Genomic DNA, 18,373 nt, shown 5'->3' on the forward strand with positions numbered 1-18,373 from the left:
GGTAATTATGAAATTTCACACAACCTCATTTAAAACTAAAATAAAAATCACAACTGAATTAATGAAAGTGTTTGAGTAAGGAAAATCTTGAATATCATATATTATTATTCTGACAGAGCAAAAAATCCTCATGGGCTTCTTTTAAAAATGTGTAAATATATAAGATGACAAGAATAAAACATTTCACATTATATTAAAAATTCTGAATAATAAACATGTAATTTTTGTCCTAATAATTATTAGTAATTAAGGGGCAGTTTCCAATCTGGCTCCAAATAGTTGAACATTAAAATGTTTCAGGGTCCCTTAGTCAAAAAAATGAGTCATTTATTTATATATTATAGAAGATCAATATGAAGCAAATTTAGCCAAACTGTAGTTAACTTTGCTTGTGCATTCGCTTTAACAAAAGTCTGGGAGGTCCCAGGTTGTTTCATTCTCCTGTAAATTGATTCCATTGTGCAAACCTCTTATAGTGTGGTATTTCTTACTTTTGGAGAATTATCACCTAATGCTCTTCAGTGAGATCAATCAGTGGGAGAATAATAAAAAAACCTCAGATGACCACAAAGAATCCTATGAAGATATCTCTGAGGAACTGTGTGTGGGATGGATCAAAGCTTGAGATCAAAATATTCAACAACGATTTTGTGTTAAAAAATACAACTTTCAATATTTCTACCTAAAAGTTAGTTTTATACCATCCTTTTCTGGTGAGACATCATTTTTGCATTTATGTTGACATAGGTAAATTTCATAAAATTACTGTTGCATTTTAATTAACTAGTTGCTTCATGGTTCATTGCAGAATGGGCCTCTTGATATTTTAAAGTTAGCAATTTTTATATATGGTCTGCTTTTGATCATCTTTATTGATACCCTTGCTTGTATTAGTCTAAGTGGCAGATGACTGGCTTTTTCTCTCTGAGCCTGTAAACTAGCATTTGTTTACATTATTTGTTCTTTTAAAAACCCGTGAAATGCCTTTCTATCTTGGTTTTCTTTTTTCTCTCATTTATCTTTATTTTAGGAGGCTAAGTCCTTCATAATAACCTTCTTTAGTGTTGACCCATACTGGACTTTTTTTCCCGTTTTTTTTAAGACTGTTATTTTTTAGAGCAGTTTTAGGTTTACAACAAAATTAAGAGGAAGGTACAGAGATTTTCTATATACCTCTTAGCCCCACACATGCATAGCCTCACACATGGGTATCAACATCCCCCACCAGAGTGATACATTTGTTACAATTGATGAACCTACATTGACACATCATCATCACCCAAAGTCCACAGTTTACATTACAGTTCACTCTTAGTGTTGTACATTCTATGGATTTGGACAAATGTGTAATGACATATATTCATCCTTATGGTGTCAGAGAGAGTATTTTCACTGCGCTAAAAATGCTCTGTGCTCCACCTGTTCATTCCTACCCTCCCCAACCCCTGGCAACCACTGATTTTTTGCTGTCTCCATAGTTGTGCCTTTCCCAGAATGTTATATACATTGTTGGAATCATACAGTATGCAGCCTTTTCAGATTGGCTTCTTTTACTTAGTATGAATTTAAGTTTCCTCCATGTCTTTTAATGGCTAATTTCTTGTTAGTGCTGCATAATATTCCATTGTGTGGAGTTTATTTTTCCATTAACCTACTGAAGGGCATCTTGGTTGCTTCCGAGTTTTGGCAATTATGAATAAAGCTGCTGTAAACATCTATGTGCAGGTTTTTCTGTGGACATAAGTTTTCAACTCCTTCTGGTAAAACCAAGGAGCATGATTGCTGGATTGTATGGTTAAGACTATGTTTAGTTTTGTAAGTAACCACTAAACCGTCTTCCAAAGTGACTGTACCATTTTGAGTTTCCACTAGCAACGAATGAGAGTTCCTGTTGTTCCACATTCTCACTAGCATTTGGTGTTGTCAGTGTTCTGGATTTTGGCCATTCTAATAGGTGCATACTGGTTATTTTATTAATAATTTCAATCATTCTAGTGGAATGATCTAGCTATTTGTTTCAGTATAATGGTGGTTGCTGTTTAGAAAGTAAGGATTCCACCCTCCTCTGCCTTCCTTGTCTTCTGTTCAGTGCAAATCCTGGACAGCACTGTTATCGATTCTACTAGTGGCTGATGCCATTGCTTGCCACCTGTCATTTAATCTTTAACGTTTGGCAAAACAGACACTTTTCAGCATTTTCTATATTGCCCTAGTTGCCAGGCACATGTTGCTATTGAGTATTTTCAAAGACCATAGAATTTGCAAACTGAGGAACTTGAGGTAGCCTTATGGCTCTACCATTAATATTCAAATAATGTCGTGCAAGTATTTATGATATAAACTTGAGTTTCTTCATATGTAAAATTTGATTAATAATGCCTACTGTTTAGAGTTATTGTAAGGATCAAATGAATATTAGAATCATAGACAGATATGGATATAGATAGATATTGCTATAGATTACTAAGCACAAAATATTATAACTATTATGGTTATATGATAATATTATGATGATTGCCATTCATGTCGGATTTATAACTAACAAGTGGAATACTAATTATGTTTTAATTTTACTGAATTGTCTTCCAATGTAGAACAGTTTTGATTGAATGTTTTTTATTTGATTGGTAGTGAGCAAAACTGGAAAAGGTCAACAAAACAGAGAAAAGCAAGTTTTAGAGAAAGTTTAAATGAGATAGTAATAATTTACAAATGTGAAAGATTGTAACACAAAGAATAGAAACCAATGAGGAAAGACCAAAAGGTGAAGAGCTTAAATTATACCATGAAGAATTGAAACGAGTTTTTCACAATAAATAGAAAACCTTGATTCATAGATAAGATTATCTGTTAATGGCTCTATTTTGTTAGTTAATTTAATCATTTTAGATCATTTGTTTTATTCATTCTTTTTTTCAATCTTTTTATTTTATTTCAACTGACGTCATTGAATGTCTTACCAAGTGATGGACATAAAGCATCATTTTTATCTTTCTGGGTGTTAGTGCTGAGCACAGGGGCATTTAAAGAATGGGTAATATTGAGAGTACATGGTTGTTAATAACATGACGAAAATATGCCCCAGAGAGAGGAAAGCAAATAGGAGAGGTATTATTCCAACCTATGGGTTGAGGAAGGTCCATTGAGGAGATGGTTATGTGATCTGCCTTTGTGATTCCAGAAAAAAGAAGGCAAGAAGGACACAGGTAACTAACATAGGTGACAGCAGGACCAAGGTTATCTCAGGCCTGTTGAATCAGAGTCTCTAATAGGTGGGTCTGGGCACGTGTGCTGTTTGTGCAAAGCTTCCAGGCGATTCTGACGCCTGTCTACTGCTCTTCTTACTTCAACATAGAGGTCTCTAAGTTTTCTGTAGTTTTTTTTTCCCCAGGGGAAAAAAATTAATAAAATGAATATAAAAAATATTGTTTTAAAAGGAAGCATTTATTTATAATGTAAACATTTTCTTACATGCTCTATGTTTTGGATCACAAATCCTGAAAAGTCGAGTCCTGTAATATGAATGGATGTAAATTCCTCCCTATTTAACAAAGGGGGAAACTTATACTTCGGGCTAATAAATCTGATCAGATTGGTATATTGACTTGTGTAAATTACTGTTATTAACAGAAAAAACAGCCGTGTAAATGATGCAATTCTAAAGAGAAATCCAGTTAATTTGTTTTTGGAAATTTTCAGAGATCAGTATTTCAACCACTTTTGTAAAACCAGATAGATATAATTCTTGGGATGTCATGATTTATTTTGAATACTGGCAGAAGGTGATGAACCTTCATAGTTTGGCTGATAAGAGTTTTAATATTTTGGGATAAATTTAGGACAACTTGAAAATGTGTTGTCTGCAGTAGCTGGTGATGTTGGATTGATCATATTTGTTTCTATCCAGACAACCTCTTCCTTTTACATCCCGTAGGTTCCTTTGAATTAAATGGGCATCTCTCATTTGGAGGTGCCCATCAGACCTAAGAGAACACAAACCTTGGAGCTGTGAGTTAGAGAAAGATGAGGGAGGGAAAGAAGATGATTGCACAGCACCAGCCAGAGCGTCGAGCAGGACAGTGTGCCAGAGGACGCCCATTGTGACTAGCCGTCCTGGCCTCTTGCCCCGTGTCCCGCTTTAAGCAGTCTGCCCAGCTGTGGCGGCTTGGACAAATAGGTGACGCCAGAGACCCCCTCTCCAGAGGGAGGGGAGTTAGCAATTCCAGCAGAGGGCAGTCTTCAGCACTGGTATGTGTGAGGTGCCTCCAGGTTTCAAAGGAATCTCCACTCTTAGCCTATGACTCAAATTGTTCCTTTGTCACTCAGATGTGAAGATGTCTACTAGCCATTATTAGGATATCTGTAAAACACACAATGCACACATACACCAACAAACCAGGGGCTAGTGGGGATGAAAGAGTAAAAGAAAAAGTAAATGAACAAGGTGTGGTGTCTACCTGAATGCAGAGGCAGGTATTTATACAAACAGTGCAAGGGCATGTGCAGGCGTGTGGGTCAGGGAGCAGGCAGAAAGCACGATCCTGAACTTGGATTTTAACGTGGAGACAGGGCAAAAGTTACAAATTCAAAATCGTGTGCCCACAGTAGATTTCAAAGTAGGCATCTGTAAATACACCACCAAATATTTATACTCCTTAAAGGCAAACAATGCATGTTGTTTTTCCTCAAGTAGATCTGTTTTATTTTCAAAACAATTAATTTTTTTTCACTTACTGTTGTCAATATAAGAAGAGATTAAAAAGAAAATCAATGCTAAGTGAGTTGAATTCAATTTAGCATTTTCCAATCATAGGAAGGTATGAAAGAGATCTGATGTAATTTTTCTCCTCTAATTTCTGCCATTAAAACAAATACAAAGCTATATTCAGTGTTACCCTATTTTTTAAAATGTGGTTGTTTTTTTCCCCATCCACAAACATTAAAGCAGTTTCACTATAAGACAAACAAATAGAAAATCCCTTTATAAATCAAATATTATTTATCATGGAATTGAGGAATGTGTGGATCTTTTCCTTCTTTGTAACTAAGGTAAATAATTTGTAACATGTTTTAGATTTAGTCCAGGAATTCTACAGGATACATGAAAGGCTTCGAGATTCTCCCTAATATCTTTGATAGTAGACTGAAGCAGCATGAAAAGCATCCCAAAATGATTTGAATAACAATAAAACTTGCCATGATGAAACTGTCATTTGTGTTTGTCAGCAAGGAAATGGCCACTGAATAAATCTTACAATGTTGAAAAGGGTACAATATTAAAACCAAGAAATCAGTTATATTATCTGGATGTTTCTCAGCCAATGACTATAAAGTAATTTCAGATGAATGCTTGGACCAAGGCTGACAATAAACAAAAATCTCTGCTAGTTCCCTCCGTCCTTTCCACCAGCAGCTGTCAATCAGCACTTGGGCACTCTTCTCCCCAACCTTCCAGCTCTAAGCGGACCCACAGTCACACTCCATAGAGGGCTCCAGGCTGTCACTGCCAATTGATCAGAACTGGCACATAAGAGGAAACCTATTCACCCTCCCATATTAGTGTATATATATATATATATATATATACACTAATATATATATATATATATGTATAAATTAATTTAATCAGAGGGGGAAAAAAAAAACTTCTGTATTTGCAAGGTGTTGGTGGCTGTGATTATATCTCTGCCTCATCTCAAATTAACAGAGTATCTTCTTGAAAACTTGCTTCTCTTATTTAATGATCTCCTTTTTACCCTATCTTGGATCAGGGCTCTTGACTGACAGCTTGCAAAACAACAAGTTCACTTTTCTCCTGTGCTTTGAAAGCCATTTAAATTGGCTGTTCATTATTGTTCTGCCTCAAAAAGGAATGCAGAAGTTTCCCAGATTAAATGCCACAGACACATGGCACCAGGAAATCCTTTTTCATGTGTCCATTGTCCCAATCACTCGTAAAGATAGAAATGGTGTTCATAAACATTTGAGGTTTTTAGTTTGTGTTAATATTTTCCAAACTAGGAGAAGCAAAAGAGATTAGCCACAACTGATTCTGGTTTGGCAGGATTGATCAATTGCCTTAGAATCTGAAAAACTTAATTTTAAATACAGTCTTTGCCTGCATTTCTTCAGTTCATTAAATTATTTTTCAACTCCTTAATGATTTGAGTGTCGGCGAGGCAGCCTGCAGGGGTCAGTCCTCCCACCCCTCTGAGCGGAGCAGCAGCTGGCCAGGAAAGGATCTGAGGCCAAAAAAGCACACCAATGAACCCCTTCCTTCCAAATGTTAGAACCTCTTAATTTTTCAGTCCTGTTAATAAGAATGCATATGAAACTGAGAGAATCTAGAAACAACCAAGATAAAAGAATCAATAAATATCCCATGGTACTATTTTGGTCCTTTGCAACCACTCAGAGTGGTTTCTGAGTTCTTAATTGGACCTGCCTGATGCACTTGACTGAAATATAAAATATGTAGGGTTTGCTTTTATTTTCTGGATACATTTATATGTCCTTAGAACTTACATACTATTCATGTCACTTTTGGCCATTATTTCACAGAGTATTTAAGATAGATCTATGATTTTTTTGAAATATTTCAAACTTGGACTTTTAGCAATATTATTGAAAATGCTTTTTAGTAGACATAAGTATTTTTAAAACAATTCACAGGATTGAATAAATGTAATAAACAATTATATTTACAATTCACTATTGTCAATTTAATTTTTTTTTTTTTTTTTTTGGTGAGGGAGATCAGCCCTGAGCTAATATCAATGCTAATCCTCCTCTTTTTGCTGAGGAAGACCGGCTCTGAGCTAACATCTATTGCCAATCCTCCTCCTTTTTTTCCCCCAAAGCCCCAGTAGATAATTGTATGTCATAGTTGCACATCCTTCTAGTTGCTCTATGTGGGACGCTGCCTCAGCATGGCCGGAGAAGCGGTGCGTCGGTGCCCGCCCGGGGTTCTGAACCCTGGCCGCCAGTAGTGGAGCGCGCACACTTAACCACTAAGCCACGGGGCTGGCCCTGTCAATTTAATTTTAAAAGCATCACAAATAACATCGATTGATGGTTGGAAAGATTAATAATGGATAGATATTAAAATAAGTACCACAAAATGCCAATAGAATCAAAATTGTGAATATACAACTGTTTACTGTAAAATTCGTTCAACTTTGCTATGTTTGAAAATGTTTCAAATAAAATTTTAGAAAAATAAAACCAAATTTGGTAGATTCCAAAACAACATTTTTCGTTTCTTGACACTCAGAATCAATGATTTAGAGTTCTTGATCAATATTTTTGCTCCTCCTAATTTGATAAAAATTAACAAGAATAGCGAGCTTAAATGCAATTTAAACAATCTCTCCCATAAACTACCAGTGATTTGTGGGTCATCAAAGGGCTGTAACTTCAAAATTTTGAGAGCATCATTTTAATAGTCATAAAGGCCAGATTCAGACTTGAAGTGTGAAACATTATTATTCACTTTACTATTTTTCTAAAGTAAATTATGCCTATAATTGGGGGCCTTTCTTCTTTCAAAGATTTAATTGACACTTTTACAAATGCCTAAAATGTTAAATACAAGGAACCTTATTCTTTGAGTTGAGAATATTGCCCTTGATATACTCCATTTAAAGAGGCCTGTGCATGAAGCTTACAAGTGGAGTGTTGTCAATATATGAGTCCCTAATACCTGTTGGTAACCCATTTGATTATTTATATTTTACCATTGAGTAACATTTTACCATTTTAAATGTAAATTATTATGAAGCCCTGTCTGCATTTAATTTTTCTAATTAAGATATAATTGGCATTTAACATTGTATAAGTTTAAGATATACAGTATATTGATTTGATACATTTATATTGCAATATGATTGCCTTGTAGCATTAGCTAATACCTCTATGGGGTCAAATAATTATCATTTCTTCTAGTGGTGGGAGCACTTAAGATCTTGTCACTTAGCAAGTTTAAGGTTTATAATATAGTTTTGTTGTCTATAATCACTGTACTGTGTATTAAATCTCAAGGACTTATTTAACTAGTAATTGGAAATGTGTACCCTCAAACAACATCTCTCCCATTCCCCCACACCCCAACCCCTGGCAACCACCATTCCACTGTCTGTTTTTTCAAGTTCCTTTTTTTTTCTTAGGAAGATTAGCCCTGAGCTAACATCTGTGCCCATCTTCCTCCACCTTATTTGTGAGTCACAGCCACAGCATGGCTGACAAGTAGTATAGGTCCTCGCCTGGGATCCGAACCCATGAACCTGGGCTGCTCAAGCAGAACCTGCCAAACTTCACCACTACCCCACAGGGCCAGCCCCAAGTTCATTTTTTTTTTTTTTTTTAGATTCTACATATAAGTGATATCACACAGTATTTGTCTTTCTCTGTCTGACTTATCTCACTTTGCATAATGTTTCAAGGTCCATCCATGTTGTTGCAAATGGCAGGATTTCCTCTTTTTATCAAGTCTGAATAGTATTCCATTGTGTATATGTATTCCATTGTGTCTTCATTTTCTTTGAATATATACCCAGAAGTGAGATTGCTGAAAGGTAGGGTAGTTCTATTTTCAGTTTTTTGAGGAACCTCCATACTGTTCTCCATATGTCTGCATTTAATTTACAGGTAGTCCAAGCTTTTTACAAAATATGAGAAAGAGACCTCTGGAATACTGAGGTAAGTATGATATTATTGAAGCATCAAGGCTTATTAACCTCACATATTGTATATCTTTGTTATTCTAAAAGTTTTCTCTGTTTTGAGATTTAGGGCATTTAGAGAATAATGCCAATCTGATTATCATTCTCAAGTGAGCTCTCAAGAGTTCATTAAAAGTTGAAGAGAACAGCATGCTCTTGGAAGCAGCTATTTTTAACAGCACCAAATTTGAATTCACCTACTTTAAAGCTTTTCACCGTTTTTAGAAAATATTTCTATGGTTAACTTTTAGATTATAAGTCCATTGAGGTCACAGTTCATAGACTCATATCACAATGATCTGACATTTTTACCTGCAAACTGAAGCCATGAGAGCCAAATTATTTAACTTTAAGAGCAACCTCAATAGAAAAGCAGATTGTACAAGTTGCTCAAAACAAAGAAAGAAACAAAAAACTCAAAATGTTCAGTTTAATTGGGAGTCCACCAGTGTATATAATTATGCTTTGATCTGATAAATGGCTGCTAAGTATTTTTGCGGTAGGAAAACCTCCCTTTGTGGCAAAGGGCTCCTTTTAAAAGTGAAAAGTTTAAAATACCACTAGAAAAATAAAATCCTACAATGTTTGATATAATTTTGTCTTGAATTTAAATAAAAAAAAAACAGTTCTTGAAAGCTATAACATCTTCCTAGTAATTTAGCTATCTCACACACAAAATGTTTTCAAATGTACTTGACTATAATTATATTAGTAAAAATTTATTTAGAGAAATACTGGAAAAATATTTCTAAAATCACAAACGCATTTAAGAATAGTTACCAGACAAAAGAATGCAGGATTTTTGACATATCGTGCCTGGAGCAGATCACAGATCTCTCAGTTGTTGTTCACTTTGTCAGAAATGTCCTTGCTTTCACCTGTCCAACTAGTTTTCACTCTTAGGTACGAGCACAGCAGTACTTCTGGCTCCGTTTCCCTGTACCTGAAGACTGGCTCAGCTACACTATTGTTTTTCCCCGAACATAGCACCCTGTAGCACTTACTACAATGTTTACTTGTGTATTTTCTCCGCTAGAATCTAAACTCATCTTGGGCAGGAATTGTGTTCAGTGCCTACTCATTGCTGTTTGTAGCTCCCCAGGCACAGAGTAAGTGCCTAATGAGTTGGAACAGTTGACTTACTCTCTGCAGCCTCCCTCTCTAAGGGTCATTCTAATGCAAATCAGGTTTCAGTGGTCTTGAAAGGGAGCAAAGTAATTTTAGGGTCCTCTCCTCCTTTCTTTTTTCATAATATGGTGTTTATTTGAAGAATCATGGTGGAGTCAGTCTAGGTTTATTATTCTAAGTCTCTCTGTATCCATCAGCAGCCCTACAGGAAGCAGATGGACATGTGAAGGGTTTCAGTGAAGACAGGTTAATGAAGGGGCTATTTAGAAGTGTGGGCAGGGTTTAGGGCACCAACTTGAGATAGGAAGCACTCCAAATCTAGTGTTCAAGAGAAAACAGCTGGACAGTCGTTAAAGCGGCAGAACCAGCTTTTATTCAGGAATTATTGCAATAGAGGAGGAGGAACCTCAGTATAGAACTGGGTTCAATTCCGAATACAGCTTGGACAGGACAAGTGGGCATTTATAGCAAAGGAACAGGGTGAGGGTCAGTGGATAGAAAACTACTAAGAGGTAGAAGGGGATAATTTGGCTAAACAGACTCAACAGGATTGTTGCTGAAAGTGGGCTAGGGTAATCAGATATCACCTGGGGGATGGTGGGGGATGAGGAATTTGATCAGATATCAAGGTGGGTAGATATTGAGGATGGAGGGTTCTCTGTAAACTGACTTAACAGAATTTTTGCTAAAATAGGGCAATACAAAGATGGACACAGAAGTCCAGAGGTTGAGGTCTAGTTGAGAAGAGGGTTCAGAGGAACCTGACTGCAGTTTGATGAAGGAAGGTGTCTTTGTCATTAGCAACAGAGAGAAGCTGTCCCCACCCCTACCCTGAAGGGGCAAAGGGAAGGAACACTTAGAAGCTGGGGCTTACAGAATGCAGCCGCTGCTAAAATTGTGCCCAGTAAGGAGGGAGCTGGGCATTGGGAGGATTGGGGAGTGAGAATAAATACCCCAGTTGGCCAACCCAACCTGAGGCCAGTAAGCAAGGGAGCTCAAGTGTAGAGGTCCGTCTCTTGGGTAAAGGGCAAGGCAGAGGAGGGCAAACAGACTGGAGGGGTCAGTGGAGAAGAGTCAGCACATTCTCTAACTGGCAGGTGCCTTTAGACACATCATTCATTCCCTCTAAATTTATTTTCTCATCAATAAAATGTGAACAATAAAACCTAATTCATAAGTACAAGATTAAAAGAAAAAAAAGAAGTCACTTAGCATATGTTAGTCCCTATAATCTCCTTGTTCTTCATGTTCTGAGCATGGACATAAAAATTTAAATCTCTCAGGTTCCTAAACTTTGAACTTTCTTCTGATTTGAAAGTTAATATGTAAGTTGAATATAACAAGAATGGGCTGAAGAAGTAAAATATATGGCAATGTAATTAAAGCAGAAAAAATTTACTTTGGTGAATGTAAAATTTTGCTATACCTAGCCTGTGAGAAAGAGAAGTTGTGAATAATGGTGGTGACCGTGTGTGTGCAGCACATATCTACATCTGTGTGTGTGTGTGGAAGCCGTGTCTGAGCATGTGCTCCGACATGCTCAGCATGGGCTGGCTGTGTTCGTATCCTGGCTTTGCCACTTACCAGCTTTGTGACTCTGAGAAAGTTGCTTAATATCTCTGTGCATTAATTTCCACATCTATATAAAGGGGGATAACAATATTGTAAGTTGTAGAATAATATAAGGTACACAAGTTAAGTTCTGAGAACAAGTCCTGGGGCATAATAAGTACTTATTAAATGTTAGTATTGTTACAGGGATATGTAATAATTTTAGTCCATATATAGTGTTATATATCCACCCATGGTTCTTCAATTATAGTTAAGATTGTTTTGACTAAAGGATTAGCTGACAATGGCTATACCAGTGACCAAAAGGTCATCTTTTTGTTTTCATGTAGCCTATTTGAACTGATCATCTGATGGATTATATTGGTGTCGGTCTTGAAACAAAGCTGAAATGGAGTTTACATCACGTCTTCTTGGATGGACTGTGCTCTGTAGACAGTTTCCTTCCTAGCACCACTTCTACATTCTATATCTAAATACCTTCAGAAACTCCTTTAGTTAAGTATTTTCTGTTAGGGCAAGGTAAAATCATTTGTGTATGTCTGTATGTGTGTGTATTTGGAAGAGAAAATATTCCAAATATATACAATTTATTATTATAAAAAGTCATAGTCAGTGAAAAAACAAAAAACCATATAGTTGTTACCCATATAGTTGTTTCCAGTTTCCATGTTCAATTAATATAATCCAATCAAATAGGCTAAAGATGAAAATATAATTTCATGTAAGTATGAGATGAAATGAGTAATTACACTTACAAATTATTGAGAAATAATCTTTGTTCTTATTCGAAATAAATCCATCAAGTCATTATAATCGCATTAACTAGTAAATGGAAGAACAAAATTGGGTGAATTATTTTTAGGAAGAATCCCAGCAGTGTGAGGACTGTAAGAGATTAGTTACTCTGACCCTCACCCCACCTCCCCCCGTGATTGAGAACAGTCTGCTCAGGGCTTCAACAGGGGGCTGACATGGGGTAGGACGATCAGGTTAAGTCAACACTCTGGAGATCCGAACAGGAAGGGTAAAAGCCTCAGGGGCAAAGATGCTGTGCAAGAGGAAGGCCGCGCAGAGATCCAGGAAAGTCAAGTCACAGAGACGAACAGAGACAAGAGCCGGGCAGCCTTGGAGACTGAGCAAGGGCCAAAGAGACAAAGAATGTCAGCAGATTTTCTAGTTACTCTGAGGCCCAGTGGTGCCTTCTGTACTTGAGATCCATGAGATTTTCACAGAAAACACTCCTTTTGTACTTGAGCCAGGGCCAAATTATAACATTCCTGTCCTGAGGCAGTTCTGATTTCACGGTCCCCTTCCTCCATTAAAAAAAAGGAGAGAGCCAGCCCTGATGGCCTAGTGGTTAAAGTTTGGCTCTCTCACCGCTTCAGCAGCCCAAGTTCAGTTCCCAGCCTCGGAACCACACCACCCTTCTGTCAGTTGCCATGCTGTGATGGTGGCTCACACAGAAGAACTAGAAGGACTTACAACTAGGATATACAACCATGCACTGGGGCTTTGGGGAGGAAAAAAAAAAAGAGTAAGATTGGCAACAGATGTCAGCTCGGGGCTAATCTTTCCCTGCAAAAAGAAAAAGAGAGAGAAATATAACCCAAGCTAGATTATATTCATTTTTCTCCTTCTGATTTACAAGAAATGAAAACATTTCGGCAGGCCCCTCAGCCCTGTGCCTGGTGTTGAAGTCCCCTGTGACCTGAACTTTCTTGCATGTATTCCTGTCTCCTGACTCATATGGCCCCTATCCAAGAAAATGACATGCTCCAGTGAGACTTCTAAAGGGCTCAGTTCATGAATACATTCAATCCATAAAATTAGCAGACGCTTGGGTCATCTTACATCGTTATATTTTTAAAACACAAAAACTAAAGATACTTCTAATTAAAGAGATCTAGCATTTAAAAGATCTGAACCACTGACATCTGTGCTGAATATTTAAAAAAATATTTTGAATTATTTCAAGAATAGTTAATTAAGAACAAGATAATGGCTTACTCTTGATACATATCAGATGTGAAGCTTTATTTGATTTCATTTTTTAAATAGTTCTGTCTTACCAAAAATTAAGTGAATATTTCATACCTGTAAATGGTATCTTATGAACTTCTGAAAGTGAGCTTTTTTTAAAGCTTGATTAATGTCAATGCCTATTATCATATGTACCTAATGTCCTTTTCCTACTTAATAGCATTGAAGTCAGAAAAAATTGTTATACCTCACTGGTTGGCACATACGCTGGGGTTTTGATGAAAGGAAATGCATTCCACATGCACTCTTTTAGTAAGGATTTGTTTAAAATGTAGGTTGTTCTACTTTAAAGCTCAATGCTCTGGACATTTTGAACCTTTTGCTTCATTAACTGCATTCATTCTAAAATACCTTTCAATTTAAAACAGGAGATAATTGTAATACCTTGAAGCAAATGAGATGTTATTGCAATAATTAAATCCAAAATGAGATGCAGATACTTCAGACCTGCTGCTGTTTCAGCTAGTTAATAGCAAAGAACATTTCCATTGGTCACACTGATTTCTTTCTTTTCCAGTGGAGATGGAGGGCTGCATACTAATAGTATTCTAATGCGTTTTACGAGAGGTAAAATGTGTGTTAAGCTCTATCACACTATTTTAAATTAATTTAACTTTGCAAAAATTGTAATAATTACATGACATGATGCTTTCATCCCATACAAATATGCATCAGATTTAAGAAAATAATTTTACATAACAATAAGTTTACTTGAATACTAAGTGCATGTTTTTGCACTAATGACTCTGTTGGTAGAAATCAGGGGGCTTTTTATTAGCTCTCTCAAGCTTCAGAAATTTTCAGCATTGAAAATGTACCTCCACATTTCAGCTGGAGGTGCGGAGCCTGTGGACGTGGTGGGGTGTGGGGACGGCTATGCTAAGAGGAGGAAGCAGCTGTTTTCTCCAAATGGTGTAATTTGTTTGGGGGGGTGGGGGAAGGAATGTCATTTCCATCAAGGACACGCTCCTGTATTAAAATACTAAACTGGGATACATTATTTGTGTCAAAGTACATACGCAAAAGGAAGTTTCTGTTTATAGAAATGACCTAAATATACTATTTCTCTGGAACAATTACTTTAGGTAGATAAGTTTCTCTTTCAGTGAAGATTATTATGCACTTTGGTGTCTGAGAAGCTGAAAACCACTATGTTCTTCCTGCCCTTCCTGTTCTTGCCCATGTTGTTCCTTATTGCTTTTCTCTTAAATTTTACCTTTAAATAATAATAGTATTAGTGATAATAATAGCTGACACGTATTAACACTTATTGCACACTTACTGGGCGCTGGACACTGTGCTTGATGCTTTGAAAGATTACTGCCCTGAATCCTCACAATCCGTAAACATATAAAATGAATGTTCTCATTATCTATATTTTAAAAGCAAAAAACCCAGAAACACCAGTGTCGGCTGGCTTGCCTGAGGTCCTACAGCCACTTAGGAGACAGCAAATTTGCCTGCCCCAGAGCACGTGCTCTCAACTCCTTCCTCACCTGGAGGTTGCAGGGGCTCGCAGGTGGAGCTGGGAGGAGAGGGTCATCAAAGATGGAGGTAGTGTCTTTAAAAAGTATTTTGAATACCCCTAACCTATGTTCCTGTCAGAAGAATCGGGGAGCCTCCTTCCCTGGACACCCCTCTCCTGCCCTGGTTCTCTTGGAACGTTGCTGAATACTTCTGCTCTAGAGCGGGCTCTGTGGGGTCTGTTTTCTCCTCCTCCAGCTCACCATGCTCCACTTGTTTGGCCTCGACTTTTATTCTGGGGGGTTCTCAGGCATCTGCTCCTGCCCTTATCTCTAACTTTTGTATTGAATTTGGCGTTTCTCAATGGCAAGTGCCATCCATTCTGTGGGTTTATCTGTTCCCTCTTCTGGTAGCTGACGAGCTTTTGCTGAGTGTTTAAAGAAGAACCAGCTTCCCTTTCCTATAGCCTCCTATTTGTATAATATTTCTAGTTGAGGGCAGAACCTTCTCTCCTTTTGGCACAAGGAACTTGTAGGGATGGATGGGAAACTGTACTTAACGCACCACCCTGGCCCTGCAGGGTGCCTCTCCACTGACCTTCCTCAAGGCCATTCCTGAGCACAAACCACTCATGACTGAAGGGCAGCCCTGGCCCCTACCTGGTTTCAGAGCATCCAACTTGGGGATAACTGTTAGTCCAGCTTTTCCCGTCCTTTCCTTGCTGGAGGTTCAGCTGGCTGGTCTACATGGACCTTGAACTCGTGAAGGTGTGTGTCAATAGTCTCAAATCTTCCCGAGTGCTTGCCTCCCACAATAGTTTTCTTTCTGGGACTCCTTTTCTTCGTCTTTCCCTTCCGTCTCTTGAAATAAATAAAAGACTTTAGTGGGGGGAAGATAACTATTCTAGTTCCCGTTATCCCTTTTTACTCCTCAAACTGCTGTGAATTTAACCCCCAGTAAGTTTCCATATGAGTCTGAACATTCTTTATTTTTCTACCCAGGCCACGTCTCTTAATCCTCATGGGATGAGGGCAATTGATGTTATCTTTATCTTTCCAGATCTCAGATCCACAACTCAAGACCTTATTTCTTTCCTCTTGCCAAAGATGTGACCTGCTTGTATTTCTCTCTCACTCACCTGTTATGACATTTTCTTTGTCTTGGACTCCTTTCCCCTCCAGAACACTGGTAAACTCTTTGTAATTTCTAATCCTTCTTTTACAATGTTTTGAAAAACAGCGTGTAAAATAATGTCTATTTTGTATGAATTTTATGGTCAGTTCATAGGAAAGCAAACAGAATTTACAAAATTAGCAAAGAATGAGAATTATGGAAATTCCAGTCCTCTGAAGGCTTAATTCAACATGGAATGGGAGCTAAATATGCTTTCCAATATCCCCATCTGCATGGTGTTCCCGTGTCAGCCTCTGGTTTTCATCTGGGGGTAAGCCAGCCCAGCAAAGCCAATGAAATTTTAGCCCCAGGAAACGTGAGATTGACTTGGCTGCTGGGTTAGCTGTTAGCCCGTTGTCTGGAGAGTGCTTGTTGCACACATCTCTTTTCATTCTCTGTGGCCACTCTGATGGATTAATTCACATTCACGGCTTCAGTCATCACCAGTTTGTATCTGCACGGTTAACTCATTGCATGACCCAAGAAACGTGTTTCTTGCCCCTTAGTAAGTTAAACCTAATTAACATGAAAATTTTTTGTGAACTAAGACTGTGAAAATACCTTACCTACCTAATGAGGTAGGGTTGGAAGGAGTGGCTTTTAGGGGAACATAATTTGTTGAGAAGGTAGAGTTTTAATGTGACTATATCTTAAAGTTTCTATCTGTTCTTGGCTTGAAATATTATGCTATGGAAACAAAGGATAACTCTAGGGTAAGTATTCTTAGAAAGTAAGAATTAAAGCTCCAAAAATAGTGACTGAGGGGAAAAATGTTATTAATAAATTTATTGACTTCCAAAGTGCACTAAAATTTTTATGAGACAGAGCTTGAGCAGAGGCTTAATTTATGTGTAGGACATCATTATTTTGCAACTTCTGAGTTCAGCAAAGATAAAAATCCTCTAATAAACAAAGAGGCAGCAGTGTTTGGTGCCTGTGAGTGCGAAGGCAAAGGGCAGAGCTCTGTTAGCAGTTTTGGTCTTTATCGACACCACAGGCGTTTCTATAGCTACTATTTCAAATTCAGTTTAAACTCATTTTTTTATTCATTTTAATAGCTTTGCTTCTAACACTAGAATGCAAATGTAAATTTTTGCCTCTAGCATATTTTATTCCTACTTTGTCAAAGTCATTGGGAATCCATCCTTATAATAGTACCCTGCACTTTTATGAAATCAGGAGGAGAAAGAACTTAGGAGTAAAAGTGAGAGGGTGTGGGAAGGACTCTTATGAAAATGAGGACAGAGACAGAGAGAAATATAGGAAGGATCAGGGAAAAAGGAGACACTGGAGAAAGACAAGAGAAAACAGAGAAAACATGAGAGGGATGTTCACTAAATTGTGACTTAGGATATTTGGACTAGTGGAATGGATTTTGCTTTCTCCCATTTACGAGGATAATAAGCATTGTCAGCGTCTGTCACTGTGATATGGAACACTCACTATGTAACAGTTAGGAACACTCCTTTCTTCCTCAGAAGCAGCTTGCCAGCTATAATTTTCAGAGTTCAAAGTTGCGTTGTTTTTAAAATAAATCTTATTGACTGCTGATGGTTTTGCTAATAGATGACAGAATTTTTTTTTAAATAAATTCATTTTGGAACTTTACAGATGTTGATCAATTTCTTATATGTGCTTAAATACCTGTTTGACATTCAAACACTGGCAGAAAACCTTTTTCTTCTTTTGTTTTTGATTTTGGATTATTAAGGCTGCCTTGTACCAAATAGCTGACGGGGTTATACTTGGAACCAGCAGATATTTTGTACTTCTCAGCCTTTTCTTTCAAATTGAACTCAGGTTCATGGTCTAATTAGGGCTAACATATGGTGTGAATAACAATAACAAAATGACACCTTGATGGAAACAAAAAGGCTCAGAGGTGAATGGATTAGGCACTTTCTCACAGTTTTCAATTTTTGTGAGCAAGTCATTCAGAGAATGTTGTTCTGAATCACATAATCAGGGCGCCCACCATTTGTCTACCTACTTCACTACGAACACTCTGCCTCATACCTGGAAGATTCCAATTTCCTGTTTCACTGGTATCCTGGAGTTCATGTCTTTAAATGCTTAAGTCTATTTTACAGAATGACAAAATTATTCCAGAGCCATTTGTCCAGTAGGTGTTGACATCTGCTCTGTTCCTGCCTTTGAGTCTCTCTGTCTCTCCGACTGTCCATGCTTTCCAAATCAAATGGAAATTTTTTAACTTTACCTTAACATTTTCACTTGCTTTCCCAATTTACTTCTGCTTTCATTTCCCAGGGTGAATC

This window comes from Ceratotherium simum, chromosome 13, assembly GCF_057802395.1.
Source record: "Ceratotherium simum simum isolate JZ-2026a chromosome 13, ASM5780239v1, whole genome shotgun sequence".
In the NCBI taxonomy this organism is placed as follows: Eukaryota; Metazoa; Chordata; class Mammalia; order Perissodactyla; family Rhinocerotidae; genus Ceratotherium; species Ceratotherium simum.